The following is a 27,948-nucleotide window of genomic DNA, read 5'->3' on the forward strand; positions in this document are numbered from 1 at the left end:
CGCGCGAGCCGGGCTGCCGATGCTGCTAGGGTGCTCTCGTCACGGAGCGCTGGAGGGCGCGGCGCGCATGCGCGTCGGGGGACAGACGTTTCCCCGTTCCCCCCCCCCACCCTCGCCCGCCTATCTGCTGCGTTCCCCCAGTCTTCAACCGGCGGGCGGGAGCGGTCGGTGTTGTGCGGTGCCGTGCCGTGCCGTGCCGTGCCGGCGGGCAGTGTCGGCTGCAGGCTGCCGGTGGGTGCCGGCAGAGGCGCGGAGGAGCTGGCCAGGCGCTGGCCGGAGCCCCCCCCCCCCCCCCCCCCGCCGGGTCTGCTGGCTGCAACAGGCAGATCCCCGCCCGCGATGCTATTGCATCTCGCCCCAGGAATGAGCTTAGCGTGGTTGATTTGATGTTTGGGGGTTTTTTTAGTATAACGATCGCTACAGAGGACAGAAATCTCACAAGATTTTGTCTTAAGAGAGTAAAAGAAGTGCGCTGTGTCTGCTGGGACTTGGGGGAGGCCTGCTCTGTCCCAGCACCCCTGACGAGTCTGGCTGCTGCTTCAGCACGTGTGACTTGTTCTGCTTTTGTGGCTTATCAAAACGCTTCCCGAAAACGCCCGTAAACACACGTGAACTCGGGTAGATGCAGAATTTCAGGGCCTTTAACGGAACTGTGACTTCCTAAGCTTTCACATAGGAAAGCTGTACATGTTTGCAAAGTTTGTACAGTGCACTGGGAATGTTACGGTGTTCTTGGGAGATGAAATGGCAGAGAAGGGAAGGTAGCATGTGGAGGGGGAATCACCGTAGGAGTACACTTCAGTATCCTATGATTTATGTAAAAGCTAGAACTGGTAGCGATGGATTTTTTTGTAACTATCACATCCTTCTTACACTCCCTCCCAGTCTCAGAGGAGCTGTTCCTGCATATCGGTGCTCTGTCATGTATTTGTTCGCACTTGTCTTCTCCAGCTTGTTCCACAAGCACCTCTTCTTTTTTTTTTTTTTTTTTGTCTTCCCAGAACTAGTAAACGTTTGCAAATGTCCTTATAAGGTCTATGGAAGTGTCTCTTGGTTTTTCTCTTTTGACTTCATACGTTATGGGTCAGCTGCCTGCTAACATGGAGTTTGGGGCACAGCTGCTGCAAGCATTGTCTAGGGGACAGAAAGAAGAATTATGATATTCTGTGCCCATAGCAACCTTCCAGAGAGATCTGGAAATGCAAAAATAATGAATATATCAGTTTTCCCTAAGGTTTTAATTCCTAACTGACAACACTAGAGATTAGTTTAGAAATTGAAATTATAATCAGATTGCCAATGGCTGTCAAGTATTGAGTTGCTGCTGCTAGCCCCTATTACTGTGACAGTTGTTATTATTATAACTACTAACAATTATACTGTGATCATGCCTACACAGTTAGTCAAGGATTTGGGTTCCAAAACCCATTGTGTTAGGTACAATGTTTATACAGGTAAAAGAACAAAACAGTTGTTTCAGAAGAGCTTAGAGATGTCTTCTATTTGTGATAGAAATCCACTAGTGAACTATCACTAAGGCATGCATAAGAAAAAGGTAAGAAAAACTAAACTATCATTAATAACCTTAAACTTGCTATCCTACCATCCTTTCATGGGAAGAAAAAAAACCCAAAACCAAAAAACAGTGCCACAAATCAAAAACATTTGTAAAGTCTAAACATATGTAAAAAGGCCAAAAGCGCATGCAGTGCAGGTAAGGGAAGGAAGCCCCCGTCCCTGGAAACATTCAAGGTCAGGTTGGACAGGGCTCTGAGCAACCTGGTCTAGTTGAAGGTGTCCCTGCTCTTGGCAGTGGCGTTGGACTAGATCACCTTTAAAGGTCCCTTCCAACCCAAACCATTCCATGATTCTAAGCTGCATCAAGATGATCCAGAAACTAAAGCACAGCTTTCCAAATGACACATTTAACTGCATGCTGCCTTTGCTTGGACAATCTCACCTAAACAAGGATTCTGAAAGAAAATAAAATTGCCCAGGGAGACATCTGAAAACTGAAGAGCTTCTTCTGATAGGTCTTCCCTGTTTAGTGGGAAAATATGGTTTTATAGACATAACTCTGGCTACTAACCCACAAAATATTAGGGTACTTTCAATGCAAATAGTTCTGACAAAACCAGACAAAAATCAGGGCTAAAATAAATGGGTTATTTCATTAATATGCTTGTGGTGATTTCAGTTGTACTATGGTGTGAAATTAAATGCATTTCAAGTGATTGCTTAATGCAATGAGGATACTACTGCTGGTTTATTTGCTTTCAAGTCCATGATATTCTGTGCTATAGGCATATTATCTTAAATCAAAGAAAATGATATAGTACTAGGATTTACCCAGTACCCACTGGAGAAACCAGTGGATGAGATGTGATCAATCTGCACATAACTTGTACAGTTATGAGTTATTTTTATTTGTATTCTAGTTCTAATCGTGCTATAGCAGCTACTGCTACCAGCCTCATTTTTATTTTGAGGAATTGGTGACCTGAGCAGTGCTAAGCCATGACATAATGGGAGAAAGAAAATTACATGCCTAGTGAGAGAGACGAAAAGCTACTGAGGGAAGTGCTCTTATAGAGCGCTAACTTTTTACAAATGCTAAATGCAGCAGGTGTGTACATTTAGAAGTACATTTCCCAAACCAGACTAAAAGGCCAGTAGCTAAATTTTTTTTCACCACAAAAAGCTCATTAGGTGTAGAACCTCACTTGTGACTCCCAACAACAACTCCTTTTTCAGGTGACAAAGGGTCAGAGCCTTGTTTTGTGGATGCTATGAAACGCTTGAGAAGGGAAATTTACACTAGAACATGGAACACTTTTTCACTCCTATGATTAGGAAACAAATTATGTTAAACAATTCTGCAGTTTTAAGGTGGAGGCTTCTAGTTCTAGTTGTCCAGTGTACGTTTTCTAGTGCTTAATCTCACAACCCTAATGAACTGCTTTTAACTGATACAGACTCAAAATCTGCTGGAGTCAGGTAATTCTTTCCATTTGGCAAGAAGGTGGGTAGCACTTTTACATAGCAGGTGGAATCTCAGCAGGGCAACTCTAGTTTCACTTTGATGAGACATCCTGCCACCAGTCTCAGAAGTTACTCTGAGTAGCAACTTGAGTTAAAATGAAGTGTAAGATATTTTAACTTTGCCCCTCAAATACTTGAAAACATACTGGAGTCTACATTTAACTCCCACAGGAAACAAAATTCTACTTTTGTGAACTTTTTCTTTATGCAATGTTTCTTTATGCAAAAGGAGACTTCTGTCTCCTGTTCTTCACTAGCTCCAAACCCCAGTGTCATAAAGCAGCCTTAAAGGATACCACCAACTCCTATAAAAATACCTGACTTCTTAAATCCTTATCCCTTTGAGTTGTACGACGCCCTCAAAAAATTTAGAAGCAAATTCAGTTTTTAGCTATCATAGTAGTGGAAGTAAGCTTGAAAGGAAGAATCACCAGAGCTGGAAAGCATTTTAAAAAATACTTATGGAATTGATTTGGGGATTTTTATTAAGCATCAATTTTGGGTTTTGGTCACCTTGGGTTTTCTGAACACTTTTTATTTATTGCAGTGTAACTATACCTTGCAAATACTTCACTTACGAAGATGTCCAGTTCTACAGGTGACACCAGAGTTAAACCACACACTCATCTGAATTCCTCCATATGCAGCTCGGGGGTGCAAACTGGCTTACTTCACACCAGCTATTCTATATTATCTACTGCAGACCACTATAAAACAGTAGAACTCAAGTACCACTAAAACCAAGATCGGAACAGGAGGGGGTTACAGGCATTTTCTTCTGTGCTGGCTACAAAGAATAATAGTTTCTAGCATAATTTATCCAAGCTTTATTTTCTCATATAAAGTAGGAATAAGGCATGGGTAGGAACAGCTTTAGATCCAGTATATTTAAGAAACGAATGTAGAAATTACATTTGAAAAAATGGGACTGGCGTGGGAGGGTGTTACGCCTTTGTCCCTTTTAAATAAAGACTGTATATATTGGGGAGGAGGATGAGTTGGGAAAGAATATAGACGTCTATATCAGTTCGTTTATCCTCCATTTAGAATTCAGCTTGTTATGAGTACCCAGACACTGTACCGGTCAGGAAAGCTATATGCTTTTATCTGCAGAAATGCAACCAGAACATAAGAATTAAAGAAAACACCTCACTAGGCTTAAAGGAAATCAAGCCACAATCAGCAGGGAGATTACAGAAACTGCCAATGTTAAATACAACTTTTTTTTTTTAATTCCTATTAATATTATCAATCATTTAATATAAAACCAAATTTCTTAAATTCTAAAGAATGTTTTAAAGGGTCCATCAAATATTTCTTTTCTAGCCCTCAGAATTTTTCCTGCTTTTTCCACTGGTTTGAAATCTGATTTTGCACTTGTTAAGCCTCAGCTTCAGGTAAAACAGAGTTTCAAATAATTGAAAAAAACACGAGTTAGTGATGCTATAAGAAACTTTTTAAAACATTTTACCTAAGACTTACATCTGTGTCCATTAAAGAATATCACCAAAACGCGTATTTTTCATTTTCCAGGAAGCGCCAGCAGGTACAGCCAGTCACTGTAAGTGCAGCATAAGGTAATGGTACCTCCTCTGTGGAAAAAAAAAAAAAAATATTTTGAATTACTGAGACATATTGCTTTTACAAGATGTAAGATAGCGCTTCAGCATAACATACAGAAGTACTTGCAGCTGCAGAGCAAGTCAACAAACTTTTCTGTCCCATTTATCAAAACACTTTCAGTTTCCAGCTTAAAGCAGGTGAAACCATAACAAATATTGCACAAGGACTGTTTATCTGTATCCAAAGCATTTGAATAAAGTGTTTATATAAATCAGTGTAAACTCATTCTTTCTTGACACTTCCACTTTTACAACTCTTGACTTTGAATTCTGACGGGGTTTGATGTGGCATGCCGTTTTGTTTCTTTCCACACACTGGTTTTATAGCAAGCAAAGACTTAACGGTCAAAAGGAGCGAAGTGCAAACACTATTAAAATGAGCTGGGCAGGTCACGGAATCAGAAAAATCATGTTGTGGATGTTCAATAAACATCAGAGATGCCTGTGGTTATGTGGAAAACATCGCTGCACAGTGGTATCTCTTCTGGGTGAATGAAGCAGGGACAGCTTCACTATCACAGCAGCAATCTATGCATGTCAGCAGAACAGAGACGATGCCTTTGTAATATTGGAAAGACAGTACTGTAAATGCAAAGACAAAAGGATCTTCTCCATGTATACTTTTTAAAATTGAGCCACAAGTAGTACAGCTTTGTAAAGACAATCTTTTGTCCCTGCAGATAAGTAAGTAAAATACAAATTATCCAAAAAGCGTGCTTTGGATCATCCAAAACTATGCACAGTAAAAGCTGTTCAAGATTAAAATCCAACAATGCAACTTGCATTACAAGCTGGGCTAGCTGCGCTGTGGACACTGCCACCTGAAGTTGGCCCAGCACTTCCCACTTTAAGATCCCATTTCAGTTGCTTATAGCAGAAATACTTGATTTCATAAACTGTCAGCCACTTGGACCAGCATTTACAAAGCTCCATCCCTTTTCGTTCGAGTGCCTTAAGTTTTGGAGTAAGAGTTTCTAATTTGTCAGGATTATGCTGGTGATGAGAATGTGCCTTTAGCTTTTCCTCTAAAAACCTACTTGTATTTAGCCAGGCTATTTGTATAAGGAGCAAGGGGAGTACATGACTTTAAAAATCAGATTTTTCATACCCACAGAACTGTCATATAAACAAATTGAGTTTTGCAACTATGTTTTCCAACCAAATTTCCCAAAGATGCTAAATGTATTGCATATGATCTACTATTTCAGTAGGACCTAATCTGAAACTCTGGTCTAGGTGTATACAGAGACTAAAAGAAGGAAGTCTTCTCTCTCATGTTTCAGATTGTCTCCATGCATCTCTTACTCCTGGAAAAGCTAACACATCCTTACAGACAGACAAACTCATCATTTTTCCACTGTAAAAGACTAAGAGAGGCAGCATTTCTAGAGCTGAGTAGTGATTACAAACATCTAAATATGTTAATGTGGTATTACTAAGATGTTAATTGCTACAATATTTCAAGGTTTCCTCGCTCAGATTTCTTTTACAATAACTGAATGCATGACACTCAAAAGAGTTCTGGCATCTACATTATTTGCAGAGTAAATTAAAGCTGTATTAATTCTCTCTTCTGGACACTATTCCCCTCTATGTAGGAGATGTGCTTGTTCATCATCAACACATTTTTACGTGAGACTTTTCTAGCTTTATTCAGCTCCTGTTTCTACCACAAGAGGGAAGGGGAAAGTGGTGATTATTATTGAATGCTTGACTGTGCAACAACATTTCTTTAGAGTAGTTTTTGGTTTGTGTACACCCACAAGCAAATAAATAGACCTACTGGTCACTCTTCTCCTTTAAGAAGAACTTGGCCCCTGGATTTGGGATTCTTGCTAACTTCCAGTTATTTATTCCAGATTGATGATTTATCTTTGCATTGGACTGGACATTATAATTCCTACTTGCTAATCTGCTTCCTCGCTCAGATCAAGTTCCCTACCCCAATAAATTCATGTAAATAAATTTATCATTTTGTGTAGGATTTTCAATATCAGAACTTTAACAGTAGCATTATCAGATAATTTCTAGGTATTTGTGTCTGTTGGAGAACAAGAACTTATTGGAGAGCCCCATCTGTGTGCGCACAGGGGTGTGGTGGCTCCATTAGCTTTCCAAACAATGGATTTCCTGTGAAGGTAAACTTACACTCAAGAACAGCCTGGTCTGGTTTACAGCCTGAAATAGAAATGTGGAACACTTTATCTGTGGCTTATAGCGAGAATACTATCGCTTTTTCAGATAATGGCCCCAGCTGTCCTCTTTCTCAGCATTGTCTTTGCAAATGGTTTACGCACACACTTTCAAAGGATGATCAGCTAGTAAAAGATCTGCCAGAGAAAGACAGTCTGTAGCACCAGCCCAGCACGTCACATGAAACTCTGCTCAGTTCTGGACATAAATACTTCTGTAAACCAAAACCAGACAAGGCAAACACATTTTATTCAATTAAGCTTTCATTAAGCTTAATTATTTTATTTTGCTTTTGACTAATTTCTGTGAATTTAGCTACAGTTGAAATAGTTCTTAAGTGTCCCAAGGGCATATCATTGTTATTGTGTCTACCAGTATTTGGCACCAATGGAAAAACAGCTAATAAGCAAGCAAAATCAATTTATCAGTACCATTTACTTATCAGCCCATTCTCAAATCACACGTCCCACATGTAACTTGAATGACCAGTTTTTCCTTCCATTAGCAAGTACATTAAGAAAAAGGATCTACCTCCTAGCAAGTGCCAGATAAACCAGATACTGTATCCTACCTGGAAATTTTAAAGTTATATGCAACGCCTTCAGTTGAATTTCATTCCTGTTTCCGGTAGCATCGGCACAAAGCAAAGACTGACTGTGGCTAACAAACAAGTATAAAGCATGACTTTGTATCTCATAAAATAAAATAACCTCCCCACAGTCATAAAGTATCTACCAGAAAAGAAATACAACCTTCACTTCCACCAGCAGGAACTAGAACAAGCCCTTCTCCTACAATTGAGGTAAAACATCTACTTGCAGCTCTGGAAATAGGTCTTGCTACAGTGATAGCTGTACTCAGGACTTTTTTTCTTGCTTATTAAACTCCGTGATCCCTGGAAAAAAAAACTCCAGCTGGTTCAAAACATACCAGGCTCTTTTCCGGGAATGAAGGGCTATTGGGAGCGAAGGGCTGTTATGAGCACGCAACTCTGGCATGCCCGTCTGTATTGGTTCTCCGCCAAATGCCAAGGTTGTTCAAGGTTTTGCTTCTAACATCCAGCATTCTCACTTGGTGGCAGCTCCCTTGGCATCCCACTGTAACCAGGAAACTGTCAGCTAGTGGGGAGAAACAAAGCTTTTGTCAGCAACGCTGGGAGACGCGGCACTCTTACCAGGTTTCGGAACTGGCTATCTCCTTTCTTCATTTTCTCTGGGTTCTGATGATAATCAATTACTTCTGACCTTAAAGAAGGAAAATAAGATCCAATATAGTTAGAAAAGCCAAACTATTCAGACTTCTCTAGTAATTTTGAAAAATGTTATGTTGCGTAATATGGATTGAAACTGACTTTCATCACTAACCTTTCACCTTTACTTGAATTAATATTCAAGTGATGACCTCATAGCATCTCTGACAATCAACCAGATTTTTTTTCAACATTGGTAATGTACAGTTACTATTTTCGAAAATCTGATAGTTCTTAGATAAAGTATTCAACCATTGTTTAAAGTGGCTTTCTCTTCTGCCAGTTATACCAGATTAAGCTAACTTGCTACAATGCCTTTTAGCAACATGAAAAGCAGTAGAGCACTGTCCAGTTTAGAACCTGGCTACCACCAAAGGCAGTTACTGATTTGACCATTGCTGAAAGAGGGCTAAAAGACTCATTTTTGCTTTCTAAGCAAATCTATGTTTGACTACTGTAGTAGTGTTCTATTTTTACTAATAATAAGCTATCTACTGTATGCAAGCTTTTTTCAATTCTGAAGTAAAATTTGGATATGAAGCTGGTGCACGTATGAGATTAAAATTCATTTTATCAAAAATGGTAGTGCAAAATTTTCATTTGTACAGGGAATCTAGGGAGAAGTGCTTTATTAATTTGATAGTTATGCCCAAAAACATGCAGTATGTGAGGATTCCTGCCTCACAAGGACTCAAAATGGGTGGACCTTTTTTTGTGCTCTTCTCTTCCCTTGTACACTGCAAGTAGTAGATAGCCTGAACTAGAAACACATATATACTCTATCTAGTTTTATATTAGCAAATGTAAACCAAAATTCTTTACCAATTCCACCTAACTGAATTTGCCTTTGCAGGATGGCCACAGAACTGCTGATAGGTGGCAACATATTTTACAGTATCCTCTATCATGGTTAGTGCAGCAAACCAAACTTACACAGTCTAGATGGTATATATTTACATCATGTTCAAATGAGACTTGCTATTTGTTTGAACTCTAAGAGTTGCCTCCAGGGAAGGGTTGAAGACAGCTTAGCTCCTCTGTCATTGGAGACATCAAGGATGAAAAGTTTACATAATCTTTTCCAAACATATTTTAAAACAAATTATTATTTCCTTTTGATGTTTCTACTTCCTCTTGATCCTGCAGCCAAGTTCATATGTGATAAACAGAAATAGGAGTGCCATGAGAGGGAACTGGTGGAAACTGACACACGTAGGTACAGCTTAACCACTGAGAAGTCAAAAGCATGTTAATGGCAACACAGATCTTGGAGCAGCAGGATTTATATAGCAGGTTTTAATCATTCCAGCGTTCCTCTATAGCCACTCCATAAAGGATAGTCACTACCCAGGATGGCTTCAAACCTGTAATAATTATTATAAGCTTTACTTTTTTATTCTCTCTTTCACAGTTGTGTAACACAAAACTTTACACAGATAAAATAATAATGCAATTAGAGAATTAAATGATAAATTGTATTGTTATGAAGTACATATACCTGTGTTTCTACATAGTGCAAACATAACAATCCGTCAAAACCAGAACAAGATTTGGAGGCATAAGCAGCTAAGGAGTATTTTCTAGAGGCAGAGTCCTAGAAGGTGACCAACAGCACCTCTTGGAAAGAAATGCATATGCCCATTGGACTGACGTTATATTCTGCACGACCAGGAAGAGCGAAGCAGCTTCTGTTCCCACCTAAACAAATGACGCAGGTCATGTCTCATCTGCCAATGACTTTCTCTGAGTTCTGTGTGGCAATCAGCCATACCTCACTCTCTCAACATAAATACAGCTATAAAAATGTATACAAAACCTTTGACCAGTTCACCTCTTGAAATGGTAGGGCTGTTGCCACAAACAGGCAACTTTCTAAAATTCTTAATCAGAACATGCACATGTAAAAGAACATTTTAAATCTCTACTGTAATAGTTTTAAATGTTTCAAAATGTCCACTGAGATGAACCAAATAATTACTATTGCCAGAAATGATTATTGGTGGCTAGCGGAGAGAAACCACGATGCTATTTTGTTACTCTAAGTGTAGGTAGTCTCCTTCCCACAGGTAAGAGAAATATGTGAAGTAGCTGAAAGATAAACATGTGAAGTGGCTTTTGCTAGTTTTGTGGGATAATCACGCAATCTGTCTTTCAGTAACACCAACTGCTCCCTTCAGCTGCAGTGCCTATCAGCTCCACTATCACTGTAAAACTGATCTGGATTCTCTGTCTTGATACTTTTTTCCAATCCACTCTTCTCCAACTTATTCTGTCCAGATTTAAATTAATTTTTTGACTACTGTTGAAATTTTGTGCAAAGTAAATGGTAAAATTCAACTTCATTACTCTGAAGAACAAGTGCACAATGCTATGCTATGGAAGTGTAGCTGGGCCAGATTAACCCATACCTCTGGCAGGGCAGCAGCACAAAACCTGACACATTTTGTGTATATTACCCTGGCAGGATAAACACAGTGTTAGCTATACCTTACAAATGTAGATGAATACAGCTACAGTAGATGAACTGGACTGAAGATTTTTCTCCTATCAATCACCTCTGCTGTCAATTTGTTGTGTGAAATTTAATCAGCCTTATTAGTCTGTTCATCATTACCTTTCCCACTCTCATCTGCAGAATGGCAAGATATGAACTATCTTAAAGGCAGTGAGCCAACATTAGCAAAAGAGCTCTGAGATCATTAGGTAGATGGTGGCTCTCAGAGGACAGCAATGGGATGTAACAAGTACTGTTGCTATAGTTTCTTTTTAAATAATATTGGACACTGGATTTTTGTCAGAAGTTATTGCAAAGTTTTATTTCTCTGTTGGCATGACAAACTTGTTCTTTCATTGGTATCTTGGGGGGGGGGGGTTAAATGCATTGAAGTTTTTTGTTTTAAAGTTCAAACCTTCAGTGAACACAGGTGAGTTGCTTTTTTTATCATAAGATTTCATCACACACCCTGTTCCTGGGGGCTCTTTCTGGCTGTTAGCAGACCTATTGATTCAAATTTCATTTCAGTAGATTTTATATTCTCTAGTAATGCCAACTCTCTTCAACTCTTACTGAGACCCACCCTATGTAGGCTGTGACTAGGTTTTATTGAATGGGTGGAATATTTACTCAGCTGTAACATTCAAATGTTACTTATTTAATAAGCCTCATACAGTGCTCAGTAAATGACACTTGTATATTATTTTGGAAAATGCTCTGGGATCCTGCAGGGAGAACAGTTGAAAATATTAGCTGTTACACAGATGTTGTTGCATAATAGACCTCAGGTACTACTCAGTTGGTTTAGAAGTGGAAAGAGAATACAAGGCTACACTTCCCAAAATGCTGCTGTGTGCACACCAAAGGAAAACTCCCTGGCTACCAGCTTTCTTAAGGAAAATGGCAGCAAGGTGGATGCACAGTAATGTAAGTATAATCCCAGTGTTCATATAAGTGTGAATGGCGCTGAGCTCCATGCAGCCGTTTTTGCCTGGCACGCCATACGCCATTAAAGTAAGGTTTCATAAATTAAAAGATCAGGTAGCACAGAAGGCAGTTCATTGCAGGAGGCTACCCAGCTTACTGTTATGCTATTGGCAGTACTTTCATAAAGAATTGGTCCTATTCCTTGACATCAAGAGGAAGATATGGCCCAGAATCCACACTGAGTGGTGTGAATGACAAATAGTTTAGAACCCTGTGCCCATGCAGAATTGAGGGAAACTGGTAGAAAGCAATATTATTTGATAAATCAGCCGATTGTTTAAGTAACTAGTGGACTGCAGCATAGGCATCAATGTCCAAAGCTGGCACTATGAAAAAGCGCAGAAGAAGTGCAACTATTCTGGAAGTGTGTCATCCAGCATGTAGTGCTCTGCCTGTGCTGTCACTTGCTGTAGCCTCTCGGCATTCCTTGTGTCTGCTGAAAACAGTGCTGAAGGCTCTACGGTTTCCTGTAAGCTGACACTAATAGAGCTATTATAAAGAAACATACATGTTCTGCTTCTGCAACACAGAAATATATTTCATATTTCTAAGGAGCACAGGAATTGTACACCAGATACTTTATAGAAAAGCCTAAGAAGGTTCTGCAACTAGCAGTTACGAAACAACCTGCTTCCCACAGCAAGTGTCTCCATTCAATTTTCAGGAATTAAAGGCATTTAATTAGTGAAGTATGAGAGTCTATATCCCTGATCAACCTTTAATTTCATTTATTTAACAAAATCAGCTGGTTGAAACTGGATCTCTGAAGGAGAGGAAACTACAGTATGTCAGCAAAATCTTCAGGCTGCCACCTTCTGCCCAAAGTTTACCAGGCCAAAAAGAAGGTAAAATCCACTCTCATAAAGGCACAAAATTTGACTCAAGAGGCAACCAGGAATAATAGAGTTGTTTAATATCTTAAATGTGAAATATAGTTTGTCATGTGGCAGGTTTGAACATAAAAGTCAGCTATGTGACTTGCTTCCTGTTAAATGCTATCTTGATCGGAATTTGTAAACAAACTTTTTATTGCATGATTGCTTCAGATGACTCATCAAACTATTGAAAAAGTGCACACATATAGATCAGAGTTAATATTTATGTACTGAATGCATGCAATAAGAGTGTGACCAACCCTACAAAGCAAAGTAAGCCCAGCTACGTGCTCCATGTGTTGGTTCATTAGCTGATGCTTGGCTTATTGCAACATTGACTGCAATGCTAATATACCCTGAAGCTCTGCTGGCAGTTTTAAGGCATGATGTAACAAGTCTTGCATGAGTGGAATGCTGCCCAGCTCTGAGGTAGTTTGCCTGGTTTAGTTTTGACTCCTGCATAAACAATTTGCATGTTGATTTTTAACAGTGTAGTTAAAAAGGCAGGCTGTGCCTTCACCTTTTCCTGTTTCTTCCACAGACTTCTTGTGTAAAGCATTTAGTTAGCTTCACTTTGCTTATTTTACAATCTTTCTTTGTTTCAGTTCATAAAAGTTCACATTTACTTTGAATGCTACTGACTGTTCCTCCTAAATGTGCACAATTTAAAGGACTTTTCATTTATAGAGGCTACTTGTCCACCCTAGCCATACTCGCATTGAAGTATTCACTACTGAAATATTCAGTGTTCTATACTATCCACTGAATAAGCTATATAAGGCACTTCTAGGGCATATATGGTTTCATAATCCCAATTCTCACCAAAGCAGTAGTATCGGACCAAATTCAACTGGGAAGTAGGACTAAATTCAAAAAGGAAAAAACAGCTCTGCTTTGTTTTACAAACTTCTCTTTACCATTTAATTCTGTAGAGAGCATTTAAACATTCTGAACATTTAAATCATTGATTATTTTTGAGATAGGCTACAAAGGTTGTAAAAATCTTTGAACACCTATTAAATTTATATCACCGGCAATAAATGGAAAGACAAATCCTGGATCACAGCTTCAGTTGGTCTAAACAGATAAAGCTTCTTTGAGATCAGCAGCCTAACAGATTTGTACCAGTTCGGAATCTGACAGAGAGGTATACAGGAGTATACAGGAATATACAGAAATTAAATGTTTCCATGCAATAGAAGTTGTGGGGTTAAGTGTTTAAAAAGCTACTAAATAATTTCTATTATCAAAGGGTGTTGTGGTTTCAGCCCAACTGGCTATAAACCACCACGCAGCCACTCACTCCCTCCTTCCCCCGGCCCTGCCCCACTGGGATGGGGAGGAGAATTGGATGGGAAAAGGGTGAGGGGAAAAAAAAAAAAAAAAAGGAGAACCTCATGGGCTGAGATAAGGACAGCTTACTGGGACAACAGAAGGAGATAAGAACCAACAGTAACAATAATACTAATAAAAGGATATGTAAAGTGAGTGATGCACAAGGCAATTTCTCACCACCCAGAACCCAATGCTCAGCCCATTCCCAAGCTGGGATTCCCCAACCCCCCCAGCCAGCTCCCCAGTTATATACTGAGCATGGTATGGAATATCCCCTTGGCTAGTTCAAGTCAGCTGTCCTGGCTGTGCCCTCTCCCAGCTTCCTGTGAAAATTAACTCCATCCCAGCCAAACCCAGGACAAAGGGCAAAAGGGTCTAATTTAGCAGTAATGTTGAAAGGTGTAAGGAAAGATTTCCATTCAGAGAGTGATTTAAGTTAGCTAGGACTCTTAGGTCTGAGAAAGAAGCTGGCAGCAGCCTGGTTCAAAGCAAAGAAGAAAGGTGGTTCTTCACATGACAGGTGGTGGGACATGTGCAACTTTTTGCCACAAAGACACTGAAGATAATAAAGCTCATGTGAGCTCAAGGAGAAGTCTTCTAAGGGTTACTAAACACCTCAAAACCACATCCAGCCCAAGGAGTGCCAGAGCTGAAAACAGTTGGAGGACAGGAATGTGTTCGGGGGAAGGATCGTTCCTGCTTGCCTTGGCATCTCTGTATGGCCAGCGCTGGACAGGGAGCACTGGGCTAGCTGGGCCTTTCGTCTGACCCAGTACACCCAATACAGGTTCTTAGGTGAAAGAAAAACATCAGGATTGCATTTCAGAGTAAATTAAGTCTTACCTCCTCCACTCCATGTAATATTAAGCTTAACCACCTCTCCCTGCCTATTCTAGAGCAACACACTACAAAATAAACCCATTTTTCAATTTGTTGCTAAATCACCCCTCACAATCACAGCATTGCAAAACTTGGAAATGCTAGTTTTTTAATCAAATAAATTACCTTCGACTGCCAATTTGAAATACCAGCAAATACCTAGCCTAGTTGTCTCACACCTTTACAGCCTGGCTAACTGATTTCTACATAACCCAGAAGAGTTAATCATACTTTATATGATACACAGAATACATAACAGTTCAGCATTAAAAGGTGTCATCACCTTGAGTTTGTCTTAGTTATGTTATTCATGACTGAGTTATGCAATTATGCAAACATTGACAAAAACTTAGATGGTGGTGTGGTGTAAAATCATCTTCACGTGCTGCTAGGAGAAAAGAGTGGGGAGGGATAAATAATTATTCTAGGAAAGTTTGGGGTTGGGTTGTTATTTTTAAAAGCACTGGGACTGATTTTTCAAGTTGCTTCACTTGTAAAGTGAGGTGGCTTCATCATCACAAGTCCCAGTGCAGAATGTTCCGGGGAAACCATAAACACACTAACAGAGACTAATGGGCTTGTCCACGAGGAGTAATCAGTGCACAATAAAGAAGGAGATAAATTCAAAGCATGCTAGCCAGCTTGCAATAACTATTATGGTCTATTTCCACATGCAGGAAAAAACTAATGTCTCAGTATCTTATACCTGACAACTTAGACTTTTCCAAAGTTATAAATAAATGACAGACACTGTGAGACACATCATGATCTCTCCTTTCCAACTGCTGAAAACCTTATCTCTATTGCCTAAAAATCATCTTTAGTCACATAAAGTCTTTCCATCTTCACGCACAGAAAAGATTGTAGTTGCCTATATGAGGCATTGGGCAGAAGTAATCTTAAGAGGAAATTCTGCATATAAAGAAGAAGCATTTTTCTTTGAAATACATATGCAACTATTAATTGTAAGTCATTGAGCTTGTCTTCCATAGACCATTCTTCCACAAGTAGCATATCCATGCACAAACACAGTGGTTCCTTGGTCGGTAATCTGGGGAGAAGAATAACAAGATCATCTAGCAGCAGCACCACACTGAATTTACATCACTAGGACTAGGAAGCAAGGCCAGATCCACGAAGTTAGTCTTTGTGGGTGAACTTGCCTCTGCAACTCTGGGTGAGTTTTCAGGGGAGCTGCAGACTCAGGATCTGCCTTCTGCCAGTTTTATGAGATGGACAGTCTCCATTCAGCATGTGTGCTCGGACACAAATGCACTCTGAATAAACAGATATCCCACAGACTCTACGGTGTGTCTTGCAGGTATCATCAAAATCAGCTGATCAGCTCAAAATGGAGATGACACAAAGAGAGGTTGTGATGATACTGAAACATTTTCAGTGGTCTGCCTGGTCCCCATACAATCGCATGTTCCTGAACAGTCCAGACACAAGCAAGAACAAACCAAACTGTGAGTTAAAATATTTGCCCTTCTTCTGGTACAAGCTGATATGGACCATAATCTTATTTATAATTATAAAAAAATTAAAGCCATTTCAGTCATTTTACCTTCCAGTCAGTGTCCATTTGCAGGTTAGTGGTCAAATAAAATCAGTTTTACAGAGCAGATTTTGTTAAAAGACTCTGTATAAACCAGCACTGTATCTTTACTGTTTAAATGAGCTTGGGTAACCTTTGTTCTTGCTTGGACTGTCAGGTAAAACAGGAGCTGACAGGGATGCAGTGCTATAAAACTGATTTTTTTACATATCCTTTTCACAATTTGTAGTCCTCAATTACGTGTAGACACTTCATCTTATTATGGCCCTTTGAAGGATTATGGCCCAGAGAACCCTTGTTGTGAAAGAAGTACATGGCATGCAAAGAGATGAGGGCAAAATACTGTGGCTTAAATACTGTTAAGTGCCATTGGCACATTTGGCAACATCTTTCAACAACCTGGGTTACACTATAGTTTGTAGCAATAGTTATTTGACAGACATTATCTTTCCTACAGTGTCTTAATGTATTATATTATATTAATACATTAACATGTGTGAAGAAGACAAAGAAGGGCTCACTGCCAAAGGTAGTAGTAAGCAAGAGGAGAACAGGGTCACAAACTGCTGGGTCACAAAGAGGAGAGATGAAATACACGCAAGGCAGAACTTGAAGTGACAGAGCTACCTGTAAGAGAAAAACCTATTGCAGGGAATAATTTAAAATCAGGCACCCAGACAGCGTTATTTTGTGGAGTCGGAAGTCCTGGAAGAGAGTGAGTATATCAAGTTTTCTTGTATGTACACTAAAACAAACCATAAGCAATTTTGTATAAATAATTTCTGGTTTCCTCTAGCATGCATGTTAATTACTGCAAGTGTTTTTAATTAATCAATCATTCAGAATTTTAAATCTGGAAAACATGCTTTATGCAATAATAATAGAGTTCTACAGAAGCTTAAGCTTTCAACTACTCTAAGTTCAATATAAAAAGGTTGTGTTCCATTTTAATTTACTGTTCAGGGTTTTGCTACAATTTTGTGCAAACAGGCAATGAGGGACCACTAAAATGCAACTAGTCCTGCTGGCACAACTCTGCAATGAATTTAACATAAAGGTCTGTTCCTCTAATGCTAATTTAGTGAGGTTATAAGCTGAAAGCAGAAACAGATTTTAATGAGATAATGGCAGAGTTTTACACTGCTTTTATTTTCTGCTACTGAAGATCTGGGGGAAAATATTCCACCTAAGTGGTCACATTTCACTTGATTTCCTGGAGACCTTTTACTGAATACAATCCCACATATTTAAAAAGAAATGTTAGCAAATTGGAAGCAACAGCAAACAGACAACTGAAGAAAAGCAAAATAAATCAAGTGAGGGAAGGTTTGGCATTTAATCCAGGGGCAAGGAAGGTTTTGGGGACCTAAGAATTTAAGGTAATAGGGCAAGTGTGCTTCTAAAGTGTTTTCGCTAAAGTGGTCTGGATGAAAGAATGAACACTGTGATAACGGAGCTACAAAATCAATGCTATTGAGATGATATGAAGCAATTTACACCTCTCCCAGTAGCTGATTCAGGCTGTCTGCAATGTCTGGTGGATTTCATTTGAAATGTTCGTATTTGGAAGATTCTCATTGACAAAATAGGTAGACTTTTTTTTTTTTTTAAACTATGTTTAAATGTACCCATAATTGCTTTTCCTTTCTCCTGCATGTTTCATATAGTTAATGTTTCTTGTAACTGAAGTAGGCACTTTTTAACTACTCGTCTGTACAGTCTCTAGAAAAATAGTGACCTGATGAAGCTCTCTAGACTTCACTGCAATTATATAACCATTACTATTAGCCTCCACTGCAATCCACTTCCATAAGCTATTTTATCATAGACTGATAATTTCATAGTTCCCTACAAGCAACGCATAAGAAGCAGATTGCGACTTAACAGCAAGTAACTATTCGACCAAAACACTAAAGTTTGATGGCAATTACATGAACAGTAGTACACTACAAGGCAGCCAGCTATTACAAATTTAAAGCATAAACTGCTATCTGCACAATAGCTTTTGGCACATACATTAAATAACATTTTTTGAGGAGCTTTCTTGTTCTAGCCTAGGCACGACATAAAGACTGAAATCCAAGTAACAAAAATAGTATTTCAGAACTCTCCACCTATTGGTCAGAACTGAGGTTATTGCCCATCAAGTATGATGTGCCCATTTATCTCATGTTAGTGTGAGAGTGTGATATGATCTGTTCTGAAAGTACACAAGTAAGCTGCAACTTCCCTACTCCTATTTGCTTCATTTCTTTTTGCTCGGTTTAGGACTGAAACTGGGAGCTGTACCTACTGTCACTCAGGAGCTGTTACTGGCTGTGGAAATGAAGCTGTCTTTTGTAGTGCTATACCTTCATAGGCTGAAAATTACTAACAAAATTTTCCGCAGAAATTGCTCAGGGCAAAATCAAATTCTCACTTAGTACAGGATCTTAATTTTACTCCTATGCAGGCAGTTGTGTGTGGTCTCTGGGATTTATGAAATACAGTGATTGAAAACTCTGCTGGAGAAATCGCTCTATATGCTCCTGGATTGAAAATGAGGAGCATCCCTCATAATCAGGCCTGCTAGAGAGCACTTTTCTTCTCTGCTGCCTCTTATTATCTGTCACTCAATTATAAAAGACTTCTATCCTTGATTTCTTGCATCAGTTATATTTTTATTTAAGGACGTAAGAAATTCTCTCTGCGAGTATGTGATTTAGGATCTTGCTTCTGAAACGCTGACTTTAATTCATTGTTGGTATTTCTGAAACAATTTCACTGAAAGTCTAGGGTGAAAGAACAATTTATCCTGCTTTTTTTTTTTTTTTCATTTCTGTTCTTGTTATCTTTTACTAGAAGTATTTCCATGCCAGGTGTTGATATTCTTCTGCTCAGAAGGTCCCAACATCATTGCCCACTAATTTTTTTAAATATTAGCTACTAATGAAAGGTCATTGAGAATAAAATATGCAAAATAAGATTTGTGTGACTTGTAAGCCATACAGCCTTTTCATTCCATGAACTCTAGTGCAGAATAACTTTATATGGCTCAGAAATAAATTTGCATCTCAACCTGTAACAAGAGAAAGATTTCTTGTGTATGTGACAGAAATGTGAACGTTTATATGAAAATTTATCAAGGCTGATAAAAGGGCAGCTGAATTTTCACTGTGGCTATGAATTAATTTAATGAAGTTTCAGGAAGATACTATATTCTTCCCTTCCCGTCTAGAAAAATCAAGTCTTTTTTTTTTCTTTTTTTTTTCAGTTCTGCATATAAAAGGCAATTTTCTCTATTACAGAGGGCCAGATTATAAGGAGAGTGCTCAGGGACAACGGCAGTCACCAGCAGCTACAAAACTAAAGAACTAACATTCATAAGAAGAGCTCAGACAGAAAACAAGAGAAAATGAAGAAACATTAAGGGAGAAGACATTGTATAAAGGAGAATTTGGAGACATGAAGAGTGATACCTTGAAGATGAAGTCAAGATGCAGAAAGAATGGGTTCACAAATGGAGGTCAAACCAGAAACGTGAGTGACTAAAAATTTGTAGGAGACAGTTTGATTAAGGAAGTCAACCAAGATAAAAGTAAATTTGAAATAAAAAAGAAAGGCAGTCCTCAAAGTTAAATAATGAAATGCTGAGTATTAGGTCACGTGAAAGAGTGAAAAATGAGCAGTTCTGTGAGCAACAGAATTTTTGATGTCTGGCTTCTTACAACTTTGTGTCTTGTGATTTCATTTTCTGTTGTCCAGCAAAATGTGAACTCTGACCAAAGTTTTTCCAGGTGTTGAGTGTTAATAATAATTAATAATTGTGCATTCACTGGAGGGAGCACATGCTGCAGCCTTTCTAGCAGTAAAGGCAAGTGCAGACCCTTCTTCTTCACACAGTCCCCAGTTTTCATGAAAACTGCAGGAAGCTGATATTTTTAAGACCTTCACTCTGTTATCGCTGAGGTTTCAGCTTACCAATGAGTTCAAAAATGGGTCATTAGATTTAGATGCTCGCATAAACATACACATAGCTGAATCAAATAAGCCTTAAGAAACAAGACAAATTGGGTGGAACAAATCCCAGAGGAAGAAGAGCTGTGGTTATTGAGTGGAAAGGAGATGAATGAGGCAAGACAAAGAGAAAGCCGACTTTGTCATGGCTTCAGGACAAACGGTGAAAGAGGAGGTAAGATATATTGAGACAGCATTTAATAGAAAGAGAACTGGGAGGAAGGCAGAAGAGAGCGATTTATTGAAAAAGCAGGAGAGGAAGGGATAGGATGTGAAAAGCCTGTGGCTGGCAGGTTCTGAAGAAGGAAGGGGAAGAGGAAGCTGTGGCTCCCCAGTGACAGGCAATACGGAAAAAGAGGTTTGAAGGCAGGAGAGAGCTCAGTAAACTGAAGGAGGAGATAATGAGATGAGAAGAAAAGTGAGCATATGCAGCAGTGGGAAATACAGTAGTGCCACCTGACTAAAGGGACAGAAGGCAGCGGGCACAGGCGGCCAAGGACAGAGACGTGGATATGGGGAAAGGATAAGCTGACATAAGGATGAACTGTGTGAAGAAAACTGAGTAATGGGCATTAGATCACTTCTGCCTTGCAACTGTGTGCCAGGGCTTGAGGAGGAAGGCTGGAAGGGGCTGGCAGGCCGGCTCAACTGTTCTGTGTTGTGGTCGCTGCCAAAGGGGCAGGTGGAGCATAACTGGTAAATGCTTTGTTCATGAGAGAAATATTGAATTATGTCTGGTAATTACACAGCAAGGGAACTAAAGATAATGATGTGTCTGTGCATCAGGGTCTCTGGGAGTATCGATTAATCATCATACCAGTCAAAGCTGGTTGTGAACTCTCCAACAAAACATGGCTTCACCAGAGCAGATTCATCGGCATCTTTGATGAATCGTGGGGTGGGATTCCGGGGGACCGCCAGGCATCCAGCCCCTGCAAGCAAGGGAGCCAGCTGGCTCAGGGGCCTAGAAACTCTGAAACCACAGGGCAAGCCAGAGGGCAGACCCATCCCGGCGATCCAGACCTGGGAAGGGAGCAGACACTGAGCAAAATTAACACGATCGTGAAAGTCACAGCTGCTGTTCAGGAGGTGGGCAGCACTGAGCCCGATGAGCACCATACCAATTTCAGCCAGCAGCTGCCAGGGATCATACTTCATTTCAGCAATCCCACGTGCTGGTATTTGCAGACTATCTTTTCAACAGAAATTCCAGCTTATGGGAAACATCAGAAAACGGTGTCTTTCCCGGTCTGAATAAAATGTATCTGTATTTCTAAGATTTGGCCAACTTTGCTTGCCACATAAATTTGCTACTTGCAGGATCATAGATTTCCTAGTCATGTTGAATCGTTACAAGGTTTTTCACTTGGCAATTTGTGCATCATCCTCCCACACGTATCACTGATTTGATAATGGACATAAAATCTTTCTGCCATGACTTGAGTCTTCTGAAATGAAGTTCATCTAAAGGCGAAAAGACCCTCTGCCTAACTCTGGGCCATATCAGCAAAAGTGCAGAACAGACACAACTACAAGTGGAGTCAATAAGCTGCAAACATTCATCGCTGATGTTTAGTGAGTGAATATTTGTTCCTCAATTCAAGAGAAGTTTTGAAAATGTCAACTTACAATTTACTGCACTTCCATTTCACCATCTGTAAATGGGAAACAGACTTCTATACTCTGAGAGGCAAGGCCAATAATTTTAATGTATACATAGGTCAGAAAATGCCTATGGGTGGAAACAGCATGGAGGAGAAAAATAATCCTCCTTTGTTTGGGCACAGCTTTGTTAAAAACCAAACTTTCTGATCATGAAAAGACAACACAAAATGAAAAAGAGTTACTTTTCTTCCAAAAGCTTTCTTCAGCTTACTTGTCCTCCCTCTCCCTATTTATAGTATCCTGTTGCTCGGCTTTCTCTGTCATGTTTCTCTGTCCTGAGGTTACTGGAATGTCCTGTCCTTGACACAATCAGAGGTTAGCCACAGTGACGTTACAGCAGCCTGCATGAGGATGATAAAAACCAGATTTGCTTCTCTGTCAGCCACCACTGAAACACAGATGTTGAAAACTATTTAAGATCATAGGGATTGTTTCTTGTAGTGACAACCTGGCAGGAGCTCTTCTCCTTGTTACTTATCAGAAAGAAGTTAGCTGCTTTCAACACAATCTCTCCTTGCTGTTGTCTTAACTGTTCTTTCAGTATCTTTCTGACATAGACCAAGTTTAAAATCTCATCTTATCATGTCACATGTTGTAGTTTAGAAAGAAATATTTCTATTACAAGAAAAAATGGGTTTCTTTATCCGGTTTTAGGATGTAAGCACAAAATGGAAAATACGGAAAAAATATTCAACCCTTAACTGTGAGTACTATGTAACTGTAAGCTTATCTTTTCTAGTACCATCTAGTGCCTACCATTATTCTCTCACATTTTAGGTATCTATAAGATATAATCATTCTTCTAGATATAAACATTTTCGCTACATTATTTATGTGTATAGTGTTATATATAGATGAGCTTTGGGACAAGGGTTTTATAGCAAGTTTCTCTTCTATGACAAAACAGAAGTAACGACCAAGAGTACAGTCCCTGGCTCAGAAAGGGCCATCTGAAAGAGCTCATTTGCTGAAATAACCCCTTGTGCTTTCTCTCGTGGGTCTCACGGTCAATTCTAGTAATGAATCTGCAGCTCTGGATTTCATACCTATAGAAGACAGGTATTTAACATAGAAAAAACCAGTATTTACCAGCAGTTAGATAGCTCAGAGAAACACACAATGCTCAATACAGTCTTGACAATCTTGTTCAGTACATAGCCTTGGATCGGGTAACTTTCCAAGGAAGCGGTACTGGCAGGTCAGTCCAGAATGCTCTAAGAGAAAGAGAGATGCAATGGGTATAACTGGACTAATGACAAAGACTTTTCAACTGTAATTGGACAAAAGTGTTCCACCTGCCACTGACTCTGCTGTTTTTCTTCCTGTTCCCAAGCAGTGTGAATCTTGTAATCAATAAATAGACAGGACTGTACAGATCTTTCATCTGCAAGAAGCACGCACAGCTGTGCAGGAAATGGAGGTGGAACAATATAAAAACCCCAACTAAATACGGCTAGGACTATGGACATTTGGATAAACTGGGTTAAGCTCCCTGAAGAAAGTCTGCAAAATTAAACAGGGAATAGACGACCGCACAAGCCAGTAGCAAAAAAAGTAATTGTGTGCAAGCATGACATTTAATAAACAGCACATTAGAAGAGAACGCAATTGCTAAATATATTAGTGTCATACCTGCTACTGTCTATATCGCTTTTCTCCTTGTTTTCGAGATGACATTAACTGTATTATCTATAAATAGATTAAACTGTAGAAGTCCTTTACCTACAAATAGCACACACAATTCTGCAAGAAGCACCTTGCTTATGCTGGTCTGAACAAAAGAAAAGATGCATTGTGTAATGGTGGACAGGATGGTGGTGACAGTTGGTGGTTGCTGAGGCTGAGATCTTCCATGTAACCACAGACCTGTGACAGCAATGGTACAAGCTTCTCTCCAGATTTCGTCATTATTGTTCTTCTATGTTGATCTGCATGAGATAATTCTGCAGGTGAAAGATATACCTATAAACCTTGCCATCTTCTTTCTGTGGTTACAAAATGTGATCTTGATACTACTTCTGGTTTCTAGCCACTAGAAAATGCATTGCATAATCATACACCAAGACAAATATATGCCCTCAAGTAATCTAACCTGCTGAAGAAAATGAAGCAGTTGAGAATGTACTGAAATATTTTGCAGCAGAGATAGGGAGCCACTCCCAGCAGTTGGCAAAAATTGCTCAGAAAAAAAGTAGTGTTTACTTTTAATCTTGCACATATCTTCTCTATCAGCACTTTCTGTGATTCTTCTGCTTAGTTGGGTCACATATTCAGCTCCACACAAGTTCCCCTAATCATTCTTTGATAGCCATCGTTGTCAGAAGCCATGAATCTCTTTAAAGAAAAGTTTCTCCTTAGCGATATTATTCTCTTTCCCAGAATCGTACAAGAGGCTTGGTTTGCATCTCAGCTAGCTGGTGCTTCAAGAATGACTTTCTCCTTCATCAAAACAACCGTAATATTTGCGTCTTACCCCAGGTTGGGACAGTTCAGGAATCTGTCCTCCCTTTCTCCTTCCTACCCAGTTCAGCCCTCTCACTCTCCAGTACTGCAGCAGGCTGCGTTCAGAGTCCAGTAGTACAGGGCAAGCATCTCTTGGCCTGCTGCACTCTGCAGCAGCCTTAGAAGAAAGCTTTTTTTACCCAATGCACGGGTCAGCTGGGTTGTGCTCATTCCTAAACAGAAACGACCCCCACCCCTCCACAAGCCCACCATGGGGCTGAGGAAAGCCGGGCAGTACAGTTCAAGTCAGCCATGTAGCACACTGGGGCTCTCACAACAGCAGGCAGGTTGTCAAAGCACAAGACTCCTGGGCTTTGGTCACATGCATCTGATCAGGAAAAGATACTGGCGTTTCATCTCCCTGCTCTCTGCCTCCTGCAGAAATGCTGAGATGAGCTGCAAAAGCAGCATTTGTACTGGTGCAAAATTCTTCTTAACCTTTGTCTCATTGACGTTATGCTGTGCTAGAAAAATATTATATTTATTTAACAGTTTAATTCTAAAGGAAGTCAGGAAAAGTTTCCTGAAGAAGCACAGATACTCCTTCATTTTAAAAATCTGTAAGAACTGTAAGTTCTTACTCGTTGGAACAAGTACTTTTTCTAGATCAAAGTGCTGTCTATTTTTATTGCTACTTTCATTATGATGTAAACAGAAGATACTCTGATCTAGAAAGCAGATAAAATATTTCAACCATTATGAAGTAGCAACCTCAATTCATTATTTTTGAAATAAATACAGCCCTTTTACCAGATCATGGCACATGGCGGTAGTAACATAAAATGTTCACTAGTAGTTAAAGTCTAGGAAACGACAAAAGTATTAAAGTAAAAAGATCCTATGCTAAGTGAAATGTCGAAATTCTGAAAGGAACTTATTCAAAAGTTGTTTTCATTTTATTCAATTTTCCTGAGGAGTGTTTACTGAAATTTGTAAGTTCATAAAGAATGTTCTTTTGAAACTTTTTTCTGCCAAGCTATTTTAATTACACTTTCTGGCCAATTCCATACTTCTATAGACTTCTCTGGTATTTTACTTCACAGATCCTTATGTGAGGTGTCACATCCTGGATGGCAGTGGAGAAATCCCCATTCAGCCTTCTAGTTGTACTGAAATCCGCTGTTCCAAACTTAGAAGTTAGGCATGTAACTAGAAGCTCAACAGCATTTTCGCCTCTTAAAGGTAAATGATCAGTAGCAGCTCTTGTCTCATGCCAGGTTCAAATCCAGGTACTGGGGAATGTCTACTACATACAGACACTTCTCTGAAGATTGTGAAGCTCCCAGCCCTTGGTTCTGTAGCAGGTCTGCTCTGTGCCATTTGAAGTATGCCTCCATGCTCCCATTAGCACCCATCTCAGAGGCAGAAGACCTGCACGGGAGGTAAACTGAGGCATGAAGTAGTTACACTTCTGAGGTGGTAAACAATATACTGGAATTCCAGAAGACTGACAATATTAGTGTTCTCTTTGGAAGAAGATTTCCAAATTTGGTATCCCTTGCAGCTGGAATAGAGATGCAGTCTTCATATCTTCTCTAAAAAGTGCACACAGGCTGACCAAATAGTAAACAAGAGTCTAAATGTCAGGCCATGTGGCAGACAAGATGAGATTCAGGAGACCTACTCCTGCCTACGTGTGTCCATCTTCCTGCTCCTTAATACCTGGTCAGTGTGGGATGTCAGGAAAGCAAACAAGCTCCAGACATATCTGAGCTCTAGGCACTGTCTCCAGCATGGGACAACTCAGGCTCCTAACACTGGCAGTCTGACTGACTGGCCCTTGAGTAGGGCAGAATTTTCTTTACAAAACAACATTTAAATGGAAGAATTATCATTCATTGATCCCTGAATAGTTGCTTGGAAACATTTTAGGCTCTACAGATGTGCACCAATCCATGTCCGGACTCCTGGAGGTCTTCGAGTGGCCTCAGCGCTCCCAGATTCACAGGTATGGAAGCAGCAAGCTGTGCCAGAGCTTGACATAGCTTGAAAAGCCTGAAGCCATGGGTCAGGGTCCTAGGTTTCACAGCAGTCTCACAGGGCAGACCAGAGATACCCAGTCCTGCAGACTCCTGGACTACCTGGAGAGCCGTATGAACAAGGAGCAGGGGAGCCCAGTGGTTTTAAGCCTTGGGCTATTTTCAGGGAAGACAATCACAACCTCAGCAGCCTTAGCAGCAGCTGAGTAGAACTGACATCCTTGTCCCTTACAGAGAAGCGTATCACTATTAAGGTTTTCAGTAGCCCTGCTTCTGTGACTGGGATATGTCTCTCTGAATTTTTCTACATTTTGAGTAACTATGCTGACAAAACTAGTTTATGGTTTAAACCAAGCCTCACTCCAAGGCGAAAATATACTGAAGTAATCCCAACAGGTCAAGAAACTCATTTGCTGGATGACAGAGTTACCAAAGGCTGTGTGTGTGGCTGCTCTTTTATCATTTTTAGGCAGGTTCTTTTGCCTTCATAAATGCAGCTTCTATTTAATGTAATGACCTTTACAGAAACAATGGTGAAATTGCATAAGGGCATAGAGGCATTCTTGCCTTTAAGCATTTTGGGAGAGTCTTGCAATAGACAAACTCACCTATCTGAAAAATAAAAGAGTAAGATGATGCAAAGTAATATTAGCATAATAACAGTCACCGTTCTGTGTCCTCAAAACTATGTTAATACACTAAGTAGCATTTTCACCAGCTAGGGAAAACATTATCCTCACTATGAGAAGAGGAAACTAGAAAGAGAGTCACAAACAGAGCTGAAGGGATCTTTTCTACAGGAAGTCTGTAGAAAAAAATGACTGGATGTCCTGGATGTCCTGAGGTTTTATTCTCAGCTACTGTACTGCTAGGCTGGGGCTTTACAACATTTAAAATAGCATTGTATAATGTTCCACTATGTTGTAACTTAATGACATCGGTCAGCATTTGTGAGAGGCTCTGTATAAATGCAGCAGCATTAGACCATCAATTCAAACATCTCTCACAAACCTATGTCATTTTCTTTTTGCTAATTTCTCATTCAGCAGGTAATTGTTTTCCATGCTATTTCACATAGGAGAACATGAAGAACAAAGCCACAAATTAAAGACGGTCAATTATTCTTTATATATCTCACAATAACTGTACATCAGATTGAGAATATATTATACTGCTTCCATACCAACATAAATTATCATTTACTTATTTGGGTCAAGAATTAACTGACTTCCAGTTCATAACACCCTATTACATTTACCAGTGTTTGAAGATGAAAACGTTACTAAGACGTAGATGGACTGACAGTTCCTGACACTTTGAGTCTTTGCTGTGGTAGGAAAAGCAGTAATACAACTCCAGAGTCATTCTGTTGGTATTCCAGTTTCCTGAAGCTGAAATATGAGTCACACTTCCTTCTGTCAACAGTGCCCTTGGTCATCCACAGGGTTTTGCCGTCACAAGAGTGAGAGGTTGCTTTGTTACCTGACTTTCTGCCGGGAGAGGACATCGTCTTATGAACCAAAAGCCCGCTGAAGAATGCCCTCCTTGGTCGCCACAGCCCTGGCCCTGGTC

The 27,948-nt window shown here is 39.8% G+C and overlaps 1 long non-coding RNA gene across 1 annotated transcript; it reads right to left on the minus strand.

Annotated features, from left to right (window-relative positions):
* Positions 1-574: 574 nt before the first annotated feature.
* On the minus strand, positions 575-27,948 carry LOC128140221 (uncharacterized). The gene is made up of 4 exons (XR_008234650.1): positions 27,859-27,948; positions 7,788-7,975; positions 4,525-4,634; positions 575-1,134 (listed from the first exon to the last, which is right to left on the minus strand). It is a non-coding gene; the product is annotated as an uncharacterized LOC128140221 (long non-coding RNA).

This window comes from Harpia harpyja, chromosome 3, assembly GCF_026419915.1.
Source record: "Harpia harpyja isolate bHarHar1 chromosome 3, bHarHar1 primary haplotype, whole genome shotgun sequence".
Lineage (NCBI taxonomy): Eukaryota > Metazoa > Chordata > Aves > Accipitriformes > Accipitridae > Harpia > Harpia harpyja.